We start from the raw sequence: 13405 nt of genomic DNA, 5'->3' as shown, positions 1-13405 counted from the left end.
AACCACTACTTTCCATTACTCTTTTATCCTATTCCAGTTTTTAGAACTGAATATAATGTAGATAGCATCCTTGCTGGGCGTAAGTTGTTACACAAGTGCATGAATGAGCTAAAACTGTATGGTGGTACACAGAGTTTCAAAATGCCTTGTAAATCAATTAGTGTTTTATTCCAACCTTCCTCCTAATAATAACTGGAACTTTATACTAGAAGGGTTCGTCTTGGTTTAGTTTTGATTCAGTGGCTGAGATATCAGCTGTATGTTTCTAGAATTCTGGCAACTTTGAAAGTTTGTTTCAGGTCAGGTTAAATTCCTCTTAGTTAATGAATGTTTTTAACAGGTCCAAAAGGCTGTGTTCACAAGACTGAAGATGAGTGCACTGAATGAGTAGACTTCTAAGGCAGAAGATACAGCATGACGTGGTGCTAACACTATTGAGCTTTGTTCAATCTGTGCTACTTAGCAGAATGTGAGAAGGTGCAAAGCCTTGCTGTCTTTTTCATATAAGATTATTTGTAAAATGTTTGGGTGTAAAAACAGGATGGCAAGGAACTTGCTGTCCTTTTATGTCACAGTTAAACAGCACTCATTACTTTAATTTGCTCTCTCTCCAATGTATGGACTAAGAGCATGAATCTTAAATGTATTGCAACAAATGTTTGGGTGGGGGGAAAAAAGTACAAGCTCGTGACTTAGAAAGCAGACATTGAAAGAATAAGTTCTTCTCTTTTTATAAATTTAGTCATTTGCATTTTGCTTCACTGAATATATTGAACCGTAATATCCTAATGTGTTCTTCTAGTTTTATATTTACATTTATTTTGAAGCACTTTAATATGATCAAAAACTGTTGTTTTACTTAAAAGTAGGTTAGGTCATGTTTGAATCCTGTTGAAATCTGTTAAATTTTAACTGGAGTTTTAAATTGAGATTGTGATTTTTTTTTTTTTTAATTTCTGTGGTGCATGTTGAGTTCTAAACTGCAAAAATATGGGGCATGGATAGTCTCTTGTCTAACGTTTTATTTTTTAAAGCATCTTATAGGTGGCTATTATTCCTATTTCACAAATATTCAATAGCTGTAACTACTTAACAATTAAGGACACTTATTTAAGTTCAGCAGCAGATGGCCTCTTGAAATACACAAACTCAGAGAATCTTATCTGAAGATGGAACAAAAATAACTGTATATGGCACATGGCAATGTGAAACTGTCATCCCTGCTAATTATTCAGTAATTTAGATGCGTTGTTGTTTTTTCCCAAGACAGTAGTCTATAAAAGTCCAGAACAAGTACTGCTTTCATGTTGTGTTTTTTTTTTTTTGGTACAGCGAACAAAGTTTAGTATTAGTAATTTTTGTTTTGCAGCAGGCAGGCCATTATCTGTTCCTTTTCATCATCTCTCCTCTTGTGCTGTAGGGCATATGGGATGCTTCTAGTTTGATTGTCAGGTTGGTTTATTTAGGCACGCCTGAAATACATGCTGTGTGTTTTCCGTTCAGAACCATGCAAACTGTGCTCTTTGAAGCAAGATTTTGAAGCTTCATCTGTAGGAAAAATGGGTTTAAGAATTTAAACTGGAAATTTTGTTTAATTCAAATTCTGTTTGGAAAAAAATAAATAAATTTTACAAACATATATGTAAAAAGGAAATAAAATGAGATAATCCTGACCAGAAACCAAGTTTTAGTTGAAAGTTTAAGTCACTGACTATTCTTCTGTTTTGCCATTCAGTAAAGACAAGGAAATGGGGAACAGAAGTATAGGCCGCAATCCTCATTAGAGGAAAAGGTGAACCTCCACCTGAAGTTGAGTTTTGTTATGTAGATCCAGTTTCTGTAAAATACAACATGGAAATGATACTGTTTTACTCAGATTTCTCTACGCAGTTCTACAAAGACTGATTTGCATGTGATAAATAGTGAAAAATTTCATAGCTATGCAGATCTCTTCATTACACTTAATAAAAACGCTTGTGAATGAGCCGTCTTTGCAGCTGTATCAGGGAGATAGATAAGCATGACCAAAAAACCTCTGTCAAAACAAAAAAAGCCCCCCAACAGGTGATAACAATTATTTAGTAACTGTTCAGGGAAGGACTGGATGAGTGAAATACAGTGGTGAGAAAATAAATCAAAATGTTTTGGACTAAAACATGCTGAAAATGATGTATATATAGTTTGCCAGACAAAAAACTACACTAGACTGTGGTGTAAGTATATAAATAATGGGCCTTAGTTATGATAGAAACATTTTTACTAAGTTTTAGACTTCTTTAATCAAAGTAATCAAAGAATTAACGTTTAGTTATGTAAAGCAATACAAAAACAATTTTCTAATTTCAACCTCTAAAAATCTTTATTCAAATCAAAATTGTTATATAAAGCTTACACTTTGGACTTCAGATCTTTTATGTAAGATCAACTACATTCTGAAATATCCAGCATTATGACTTCCATAAAAGATGGTATTTCTCCCAGTACAGTTAATGGGTGAAATTGCAGTGATTTTTTTTCCATAAGTTCTCTTTGTCTTCAGTGATACTAGAGTCACCGTGTAGCTGAAGTTTGTCACTAAATAGATCTATGGATATGAATTAATGCTATTTCAGATGTTGAAAGTTTTGGGCTGGTTCCAAGTTAGTCAATCCAAACCTGAAAGAGGGGTAGTGTTCGTGTTAAGGTATGTTATAACGTACTTACCAGCTCAGATGAGTGTCTAGATCTCTGCAGTCCTCAACAGGATCATTATTAATTCTTTATTTTCTATGGTACGTTTTCCTTAATGTATTCTATTATGTTTTGCATCGTGTGTGTTTAATCTGGCTTATTCCACTCTACTATTACACCCTGTAATTGCATGTTGACTATAAAAAGCAATAGTGGTAAATTATGAGACTCATATTCTTGGAATGGCTTTGATGACCAGTTATGCTATTTTTGTCTCTGTGCTTCAAAGAGGAACAGGAGATGTTTAAATGCAATTTGTAGGCATTGTCAGTCTTTTCAGTGACGTATCATAGAGTTAAGGTTGAAGGAGGACTGTACAGAATTTTGAGTAGTTTTTTCAATTAAACGCTTAAGTTCAATGTATATGAAAAGTGCTATGATGTTTTAAGTGTGTTGACTGAAGAAGTGATCAAATCAATTGCTAAACTTGGCAGACTTTTTTTTTAATAACTGGAAATTTCAGTGGAGAAGAGATCTTCAGTAGGAGATCTGGATGGTACATTAAAGGCTTTGATACGTGTTAAATACTCGTTTTTGCTTCCCAGAGTTCAAGACGGATGTTGAAGAACTGGGGAGCACCAATAACTCAGGTAGGAGGCCAACTGCATAGAGTACACGACCTGCCAGGAGAGCTTGGCAGGGCTAGGACTGATTGTTCTGCCAAAGCAGCAGCTAGTAGGTGATCTGAGAGCATCCCATGGGTACCTGAAGGGCAGTTACAAAAAAGGTGGAGCCCAGTTTTTCTCAATGGTAGCAGATGGGCCAATGGCCACAAACTGTGGTTTGATAGGCTCAAGTTAGACAGGAGAAAGAATGGCGGGGGGCGGGGGCAGTGTAACTCAGGAATGGGCTGCCTGGAGAAGCTGCTTTTTTTCATCTTTGGAGTTCTGCACGAGTCAGCAAAACTAAGCCATCCCTGACCTTTTGTAGTGCTGCTGACAGTCCTGCTCCAAGCAGGAGGTTGAAATTGATGGCTTCCAGAAGTCTTCCAGCACTCACTTTCATGGTTCCATGATCCATGCTCCAAAACACGCACTTGCATTGACTTGCTCACTGGGGGATGGGTTAACCTTTCAGCTCCCTGTTGTGTGCTTACATGGTTGTGCTGCCACCAGAACTGTAGTCGCAACTTTAAAAACTTTAAAAAACTCACCTACATCAAATTAGGTTTTTGTTCATTCTCTATCTCCTGTCTTTTGTTATCACATTCTACATAACTGTATCTCATATTTTCATTTGAAAAAGCAAATAACACTGTTAAAAAGACATTATTGCGCACAGAGTAAGGCATTCTCAAATGGTATTCCCAAAACTCTAATCTTGAATATGAGAGAAACACTACAAAGAAAAAATCCCCTCCACTGTTAGTATTTGAAAACCACCCCACTTTTCACTCCTGAAGAAAACAGGGCTGATGGAAAAAAAAATAAAATATATATATATATTTTTATAATACTTAAAATCTTGTATTCCATGGGGGGAGCGGGGTGGTGAATTTACTCTTTCACCCCAGACAAAAGTTACTGACAAAGTATTGAGCAGCCCTATGGGAAGAGCATCAGATTTTTCATTTCATTGTCTGTGTGAATAAACATTCACAACAATGTAATTAAGTGTATTTCTCATTTGTTTTCAAACTTGTGAATATTTTTTTTGCGTCTTCACTGCTTTTAAGCAGTTGCCTTAAGTCAGTTTTTATTCCTCTCACCTTTAGTAGGAAATTCTGTAGTACCTCATCTTATTACTAACTTCCCATCTGCTTTACTGTGGATGCAGTCAATGATATCTGCCTTACTTAGTAACTTCATTCTCGGGCTGGTAAGTCCTCTTTATCATTAACATTTTCAACATTTACACTTCCGTATTTTCTCCTTTTTGTGTTTGGTGGGTATCAAAAGCATTGCAGGTCTTATTGTTAAACTCAGGTGTTGCTCAACACAGGGAGGATGACAGCCCCTTTCTCTTTCATTAGGTGGAGTGGTACTCAACTTTGTTGTGGTTATGCCAAAACATTTGTATTTAAGCTGTTTACTTTATTTCTGTGAAACATGGTATGAAATAATACAAAGAAAAAAATCACATGGAAAAAAATGTGAAGAGTAAATGCTAAGCTATTTCTGGCAGAGAACAGAGAAGTAGCGAAGACATTCAAAACAAGGTGTGACAGAATAGATCAGAAAGTGGCTACATTATCTACTTTATATTGTATACTGTATTTTCTATAATTTGGGGTCCAAGTCTGATATTTTGTAGTGTCAATTGATATGGTTTCATGCTTTCTTTGTGGTCTTGATTATTAAATGTTTTTGCTGTGTGGTCAAAACGAGTTTGAAAAGAGGAGGAAAAAATGCCTAGAGTTGAACATTTTCATAAAATAAAAAGAGAAAAGGTAGGAATGAAGATGGTGTACACATTATGTACAAGAATGGTAGAGTGTGAGGTGACATTGAAAATGTAGAGCTAAGTCTTTATAGAATTTTATTAAAAAATAGATACATTCCACATTAACTGCCAATTTAGCATAGGTAAGAAGACTTCTAGTGAAGTGATGAGCAATGTGGAATGTTCTGCTCATTTCTGAGAAAAATCATTTTAGTGTAAGGCACAAACTTTTTCCCAGTTAAAGACAAAGTTCAGAGGGTACAGCTATACCTAGCTTACGTTTTCTGTTTTTATAATGAAGAATACTCTTTACTTGAGGTGATTTTCTAAATGTGCTGGAACTCTTCCAAGTCAGAGCAGGGCTAGCTGACTTTTCATATTCAGGATAAAGGCAGAGTTACATCTGAGTGCATGTAAGAAAATATTGATGTCCTAAAGATAGACCCATTTACATTCTTCCCTATTTTAGGGAGTGAAGCCCCAGTGTGTATTGCCCTGTTCACCTTATATCAGTTTCCTAACAAATGCTCTTTATTAAACTATCTCAGAGAAAGGATCATCTGAAATTATAGGTAACTCAGCAAGCTCCATGAACAATTCTTCTCACCAGTCAGTGAGACTTAAGCAGACAAATCTGAATGGATATTGCTTTTCAAATAAATACTACTGTGTAATTAATTGCCCTTAATTAGCAAATCTTTCCTTAAGTATTCAGACTGCAGTGATGTAATTTGTTTCCCCAGGTAACTGATCACATAATGTGACAGTGCAGCTTGATATGGAAAGCTGTTTTTAACAAACTCTAAGTAATTGCATGTTTTAATGAAAATATTTTGATTGAAGCAGTGTGATCCATCTGACCCTCAAGCTGTGTTTGGCCCACCCAGTCCTTACAACTGCCTTCCTGTGGCTTTGAGTTGTGGGATGGGTGTCTGGGCAGCATGCTCTGTGGTGAGTGAGTGCCATTCCCTGTATGGCACTGAGATCTCTGCCTGGGTTTGGCACTGCAGCCCCTGGGGAGGCATTGTGCTTCTGCTGTATGCCATGGAACTAGGAGCAATGTGTACTGGGATGGCAAGGCATCTCCAAATGGACCTGTAGCTGATGACCTTAGGCCAGCCTGGATCAAATAAGGTATCCCTTTTGTAGAGGCCAATTTAAGTTTGTGATAGTATTAACTCCCAAAAATCCTTTTGAAACTGAGTGGTAAACTACTGCATTGTTAGTGCCCTCATCTACCTGGCTATTTTTAGAACTGCATCTGACTTATGGATTCGGAGGGAAGGCCTTGTTCACAAGTCAACATATAAAAGAATTGCTGTGTCCCAGACCAGTCTTCTTAGAAGTTTTAAAGCAAAGATACTAGCTTGTATAGCTACTACATTCTTGGACCTTGAAAGAAATACTCTGTGTTATAACAGGAGCTACATGGAAAAAGGGGAGATGGGGCTGGAGCTTCAGGAGAGTTGGAATGCAAGACAAGTGAATACCCGATCGGGAATAAGTGTTGTTTCCCTGAGACCATGCTTTTATTACATTTCACTTTCTAAATCTTAATGTCTCTTGTTTTTCTGTGTCTTGCTACCCAGAGCTAAGAAAAGCAAGCACCTTGTGGACCTTGCTTGTGGCTTGTTTATTGTATATTTTCAGTTTGCTCCACAGTGAGGCATACTGCTACTTCCTTAGCTTTTTTGTTTTCTATTTCTCAGTCTGTACTTCAAAAAGGAGCAGCATGTTTTCTTTCTGAAATGAAAGATTACAACAGATTTCATGTATGAAACACCTGCACAGTGAGAAATGAAACAGACCTTTTCAGCTCTCACTGTTCCATGGCAATATTTCTGTTGCTTTTCCTTCCTGTAAACAAAAGAAGTCACTTAAAGAGTGGGAAATAAGCTGTTTACGGGATGTTTTCTGTATGAAAGGAAGGAAAAGTGCCTTTACAGAGATCAACCTATTGTGTTGGGAGTATTGGAAGTTATTTGGAGTTAAATTGAGTTTAGCTTTTAGAGGGGGAATAAGAAGCAAAATACATGTAATTGCCTCAGTCTTGATCCTGAGAACTGCTAGATACCCCCATTAGTTGCTGAAATCAAAGCAGGAGTTAGAACATGGAGCACTTTGGTTTGGTTCTAATTCCTGAGTGTGACTTGTGGTTATTTTAAGAACTTAATCATATATGGGCTACACTTCAAAATAAAAGCTAAGAGCTTATGGAATGTGGATTTTATTAAAAAAGAAAAAAAAAAAAGCTGTCTTTGTAATACACTTACCTTTGCTAAAGAAATGTCCTGTTTACATTCAAATATGCATGTCACCTGTATGTATTCTCAAAGTTCTGCTTGACCTGTGATACATACTAACTATAATTCTGGTGTGAATCAGGATGTCTTATTCTTGCTTATGTTGTGAGATTAATTTCGGTGACTAATTATTTGGTTTTCATTCATCTTCTCTAGCACCACTAAGAACCTTTATCACTGTTAAGAATTGTGGTTTTGGGGTACTTAAATGCTGCCCAAGTATTATAGAATAATCTACCTTTCTTGAAATCTCAGGTGTATATATAAGCTGGTAGAATAGACAACAGCTTTGCTTATAAAACAAAGCAAAGTAGAGAAAATATACATGAAATATTACTTGTCATAAACTATATCTATTTTACCTGTAGTTCTTCTACTGTAGTCATACTTGTTAATGGAAACTCATTGTAGCAATTTTTGTCGTTTCTTCTGCTCCAAATATTAAATGCAGTTAATACTTGAATGCCAAGAAAAGGCAATTGCAAACACAGAAGTGAAGAATTGTAGAGTGGCTTGGGTTGGAAGGAACCTTAAAGATCGTCTAACTACAACCCCTGTGACATAGGCAGGGATGTGCCACCCACTAGATCAGGCTGCCCAAAGCCCCATCCAACCTGGCCTTGAACACCTCCAGGCATGGGGTATCCACAGCCTCTCTGGGCAGCCTTTTCCAGTGCCTCACCACCCTCTGAGTGAAGAATTTCCTCCTTATATCTAGTCTAAATCTATCCTCTTTTAATTTAAGACTTCGTCTTAAGCTAAACTCCTTTGTCCTATGATTATCTACCCAAATAAAGAGTCCTTCTCCATCTTTTTTATAAAAGATGATGTGTTTGCTTTTTAAAAGTCTGCTTGCTTAATATACACAAAACTCCACTTTTGGTTTCAGAATGTGTACTTAGATGCTGGGCAGCAGTGTCCCATGTTAGAAAAAAAATCTTTTTTCTGTTTGGTAGATTTGGTTCCTTGCACAGAAATCCTGATATCAGGGCATTTCAGTCTAACTTGGCAAATAAGACTGGAATATGTGAATGGAAACTGAGAGTGGTCCACCTTCTGGCATGTCTTGATGAATGGAGCACTTACCCTGCCTTTGTCCTTATAGAAGAAATGAAATGATTCTATCCTTGCTGCCTGTGCTTGTTTTTCTCCTCTAGACCAGAAATTTTGTTTGTTTCTTTGTATTTTTTTAATTCTTCTTCATTCTGTGCGGAGGCTTGCCAAAAGAGCTAGGTATAGAGGAAAGCATAAGGTTTCCTCTCAAGTTTGGAATCTTGAAGAAAGAAAGGCCAGTAGTATCCTACAATACAGAGCAAGTGATTCAACTTGGCATCAGCTAGTCTGTGAGCTGTGTGGAATTACTTTTGCTGGACTACTTAAAACTTTGAACTTAGTTTTCCATGTCAGTGGGATTTCGGATGTAATTACAATCTTGTCTTGAGTATTCTTTAATGAGAAAACCATTAGGTTTGTATTTATAAGAAATGGTTTCTTTATACATCTTGCAAATGTAATAATCCAGTTTGTTATTGTATGTATGGAAGTTTGAATCAAACTTTCCTGTTAGATTTATGAGGCTTTCAGAGTTTCACTGCTTCCTCCCCCTTAACATTCCTGTTTTTTTCCTTCAGATATCTCCATAGAAATTAGACTTAATCTGTATAGGTTGACTCTACAGTAAATGTGAAGCAAGTTGTTTTTATGGACATACTGAACTTGCTGTGGAGCTTCTCCCTGCAGTGACCATCTGTGAGGCAAGTAGGAGGCCTACTTGGAGCTAGGCTTTTCTGACTTGGGTGCTGTCAATCCGGGCCGTTCTTTCTGGCCAGTCAGTTTCTTCTCCATAGTCAAAACTTTTTGTAGAGAAAGAAAACTTGCTTGGAGAAAATTGGATATCTGGTACTGATGGTTTTATCTCTTCCTGTTTTTCCTGTGATAGTAAAGTACAAAGGGAAATACTAAAATATCAGACATAAATAATACCAAAGATTCAGGGAGAGGTGGTCTTCACATCAGGTTGAGAAGGAAGGAAGAATTTATGGTGATTTAATATTCAGCATTATATGCTTTATATTCCATCCTCTTTATTCTGATAGATTTATGTATTCTTCTGTTTTGCACCTAAGAGTTGTGGCTTTAAGAATTTGAGGTCAAGACAAGTATATTTCTAACCGTTGAAGATGTTGCCTGCCATGCAATGCACACCAGTTTTGACTTTCTGACCCTTTGCCAAATAAGAGTTGTGATAAGGACTGGCCTTCTAAATAATTACTTCTACTCGCAGTTCATGTATCTTAAATGAACTCTTCTTTGCCTTGTCATTGGCCAAGCTGGTTTACTCAGTGACATTCCCTATAGAGACAAGGCCCTGGTTTGCAGTTCCAGCACATTTAGAAAACAAAAAAACAACAACAAAAAAAGGGCCAACAGAGTAGCAAAACAGATGCATGTATTACTTGGAGAGAAAAGTAACCCTGGGTGGTACTCTGGGCTTAGTAAAATAGGTGTCCAGGTGTCTGTATGACATTTGCCTTACACAGAGGAGTCTTATGAAGTCTAATGCCATAAAGATGTTTTTAAAATACATTTAAAAAAAAATAGATGTAGTTTCTCCTGACTTCTGATTTGGAATTCGTTACTTTATGTGAATTTAAAGGAACTTATGTTAATTCAAGTTTTGAGTAATTTTTCAATTGTTTCTTCATGGATGTAGGGGAAGATGCTATGAAGAAAACTTGTGAAGAATGCTGGTGAAGCATTGATTTTTTTTAAATATTCTAAATTTTTCTTTTCAATTCTTATTTTTTTCCTGATGCAGTGTTCTTTATATGAACTATGGATTAAAAAATATTAATAGATGGACAAAGTGTAGTGTTCTCCCATTTGGCTATTTCATGAAAGAATTTATATAATTCTCTAAATTCCACTTAACTCTAGATCAATGGATTCTACTTTCTATATCCATAAATAGGCAATTTGGAAATTCTTTGAGAAATATTGTTTTGTTTGTCTGTTACTGGTTACTGTAAGATCTAGATTTGCAGTTGACTCTAGACTGTTGAGGCTTTGTGTGCCTCTTCATTGTGTACGCTAGTTTGCAAAATACTTACTAGAATTATTTTTATCCTGATGGTGGTGATTTAGTAGAGGAAATAGCATCTCTTCCTGCTGTGTGTTTTCCTTTCTTTCAATATGAATGTAACATTGTGTTTTCAAGTCAGATTTTACTATCTGAGATCGTGATAACAATAAACTCCCTTTGAAACTGTGTTAATACAGATAACATACAAAACCAGATAACCTTATTGGTACATGGTAGCTTTATGTGCAGTACCTCTGTATGTTGATCAGAGAGACCTAAAATACTTTATGTATACTTCAGAATGAGGTAAAATAATGATATATTGGTATGTATGAGGTAGTTTTCTGCAGTTTAGACATCTGTTAATGTTTCAACAGCTCTCATTTTTCAGCCTGTAGAATGTGAAGTTTGAAGCGTTAGATGCTTTGCTGGCTGGAAGTCATTCCACAAATTCTAGCAAAATGTTTTCTAAACTTTGTGAAAAGAACCATCTTCCCTCAAAATATTTTATGAAATTTTATAATTTTTCTCAGACTTGTAACTGAAAATATTATGAAGCTACTAGCTTCGTAAAATACAGTTCTAGGAATAGCTGTGGGCTCTTTATGCTGACCTTTGAAGCAGAGCCATAATAAAACAGTCTGATAGTTCAGTAGCTAGTTGTTCATTACATCTCCCCCCTGCAAAGTTTTTTTTTTTCCCAATTATTTCCAGGAACTTGCACAGATAACAGCTTTAAATTTTCTGTTTCAGTGCATATGTGTTGCACTATGCTGAATTTTGTAGCCATTAGGTCTTGATATTGTATTTCCATGTATGTTACATATTCTTACTCTATACAAATGTTCATCTATGGTTGTTGTTTCTACTTCTGCCTTAATGTCCTAAGTGATCATGTTCACCTAAAAACGAAACAACCTGAACCTGTCTCATTTAACTTGCAGGTATCTCCATTTTACTGATACCAGAAAGAAAGTGACTCCACTAGGCATCCTTTGGGAATCATTCTAACCAAAGGTAAGCAAAATTTTTAAGCCATGACAGATGTATTTTTAGTATTATTCCCACCTTTTAACTAAACAGTCAGCTGTGCTTCTGTCTGTCTTGATGCTTGACATCTCAAAAACTGAATTTGTTATGGGTTTCTTAACATGGTGCTAGATATCCTGAAGGGAATTGTTCATATAGCTCAGCATACAAGTGAAGTTCAGTCTTTTTTTTGAGATCTGTAACTTGGCAGATTGCCTCTCATTGATATTGAAACGTATGGTATGATCACTTTGAGTCAAAGGATTTTGCATTCCTTAATGCATTAAATAAGCAAAAAAAAAAAAAAAAAAGAAACCGCAAACACTACTTTAATTTTGGTCATTTGAAAATTCTTAGCTTGGTATTCCTCTGGAAAAGAGATGATATGACCAGCAATATAATACTCTTCCAGCATGTTATGCCAGTGTCTTTGTAAGGGACAACTAGGCTGTTATACAACTAGGCTTTATACAAGGTCCTGAGCCTACAGTTGCCAGGAATTGACACCTTCATATTTCCTGTAATAAGAATTAAGAGGTGCAGTTATCTTCCTATAGCTCCTAATTCTGCAAGCTCCATGATCTAGTCCAAATGGATTGCTTATAGATCTAGCATATGGCTCAGAGGGCTTAGAAATACATCATGTTGGCTCAATACAGTCAGACTGTCTTGTAATGAAAACATGCTCCCTGCAGCACAGTGAAGAAATAAGTCATTTTTTGTAGAGTGAACACCTACTTGTTTGTGTACTATCCACAGTATACAAACATTCGGGGAAGTATTTGAATACAAACTTTAAAAACTTGGTTACATTCATGTCATCTGGTTTCACACCATGGGTCCTTCAAGAGTACTGTAACCTAGAGAGAAATCTGCCATGTAAATATTTTTTCAGTGAATATATCTAGTAATCTGACCACTCTCTGACATTTTAAATATGTACTGTAACTATTGAAGAATGGAATAGCATGGTATTAGTAATGGTAAACAGTGGAAAGCACATAGTATACAATTGTGTAGGAGGTGAATAAGAGCTTTGGGATTGTGTTTAGTTCTTTGTGGTCCAGATAAAAAAGCGTGCAGTCTTTTTACAGACTGAAGAAATTAACTTAAAACAAATGCAATGATATACACAGAAAATAGCAAAATGGTTTTCTTGTGTTACAAGATGAGAGTAGTAGTAGAGGGAGGGAATAGCAGTTGTGAAAGCACAAGGAGAAAGAATTGCATATCTTTAGACTTTGGAAAGTAAGTAAATGTCCTGAGAAACCAGTCTATTTTAGCTTTTTCCTAATAATTGATATAACTGAAATGCTGTGTTTTGTGGGAGTAGGTTCATTTTATATAAGAAAAATTATATATGATTATGAATTGTATTAAGTAAGTTAATTCTGATACTGCATTCATTCTAGTCTCTTCGTTTCTAGTCTTTTCAAGAACCATACTTTTACAGTAAAGACAGTGTTCTGCTACTGTTCTGTTCTACAGGAAGAGTAGAAGAGATCATTACTGAAGCTGGTCAGAAACTTCTGTTTTCTGGCAAAAAGCTTACTTTGCACATTTTTTTCTAAAATATTCCTATTTTGGGGCAGAAAAATAAAATGGAAGCAACTTTTTTCTTTTTTTTAGATATCCCAAAATGTTTTATTGTTTGTAAGTTCAATGCTAAGCTATGTTTGCCTAGGAGACAAGCTAAGTTCCTAAGAGCTGATGTTTAAGCATCAAGTGCCCATGCTGATGGCCAGCTAGCCAAACAGGTAGGCTGCATCTGGTGTCAAGCCATTTTCTTTCTGACTTGAGCACAAGGTATACTCATGCAGTTCCCATGACAGACGTGCTTCATGGTCTGGACATCCAACCATGGGAGGCAAAGCAGAGA

At 36.2% G+C, this 13405-nt stretch overlaps 1 protein-coding gene across 4 annotated transcripts in view; it reads left to right on the top strand.

Moving 5' to 3' along the window:
• SIPA1L2 (signal induced proliferation associated 1 like 2) overlaps window positions 1–13405 on the top strand; it is a 143167-nt gene that overhangs the window by 17231 nt on the left and 112531 nt on the right. For 3 of the 4 annotated variants that reach the window (XM_035561339.2, XM_035561316.2, XM_035561332.2), the window contains exon 2: window positions 11442–11514. The gene's annotated coding sequence lies outside the window, so the exon portion shown is untranslated. Of the gene's footprint in view, window positions 1–3275; window positions 3321–11441; window positions 11515–13405 lie in introns of all 4 variants that reach the window. The other variant, XM_050709908.1, reaches the window with a different exon arrangement.

Source organism: Cygnus atratus, chromosome 3 (assembly GCF_013377495.2).
Source record: "Cygnus atratus isolate AKBS03 ecotype Queensland, Australia chromosome 3, CAtr_DNAZoo_HiC_assembly, whole genome shotgun sequence".
In the NCBI taxonomy this organism is placed as follows: Eukaryota; Metazoa; Chordata; class Aves; order Anseriformes; family Anatidae; genus Cygnus; species Cygnus atratus.
Note: the sequence above shows the minus strand (reverse complement) of the source record. Positions and strands in the feature narration are given on the sequence as shown.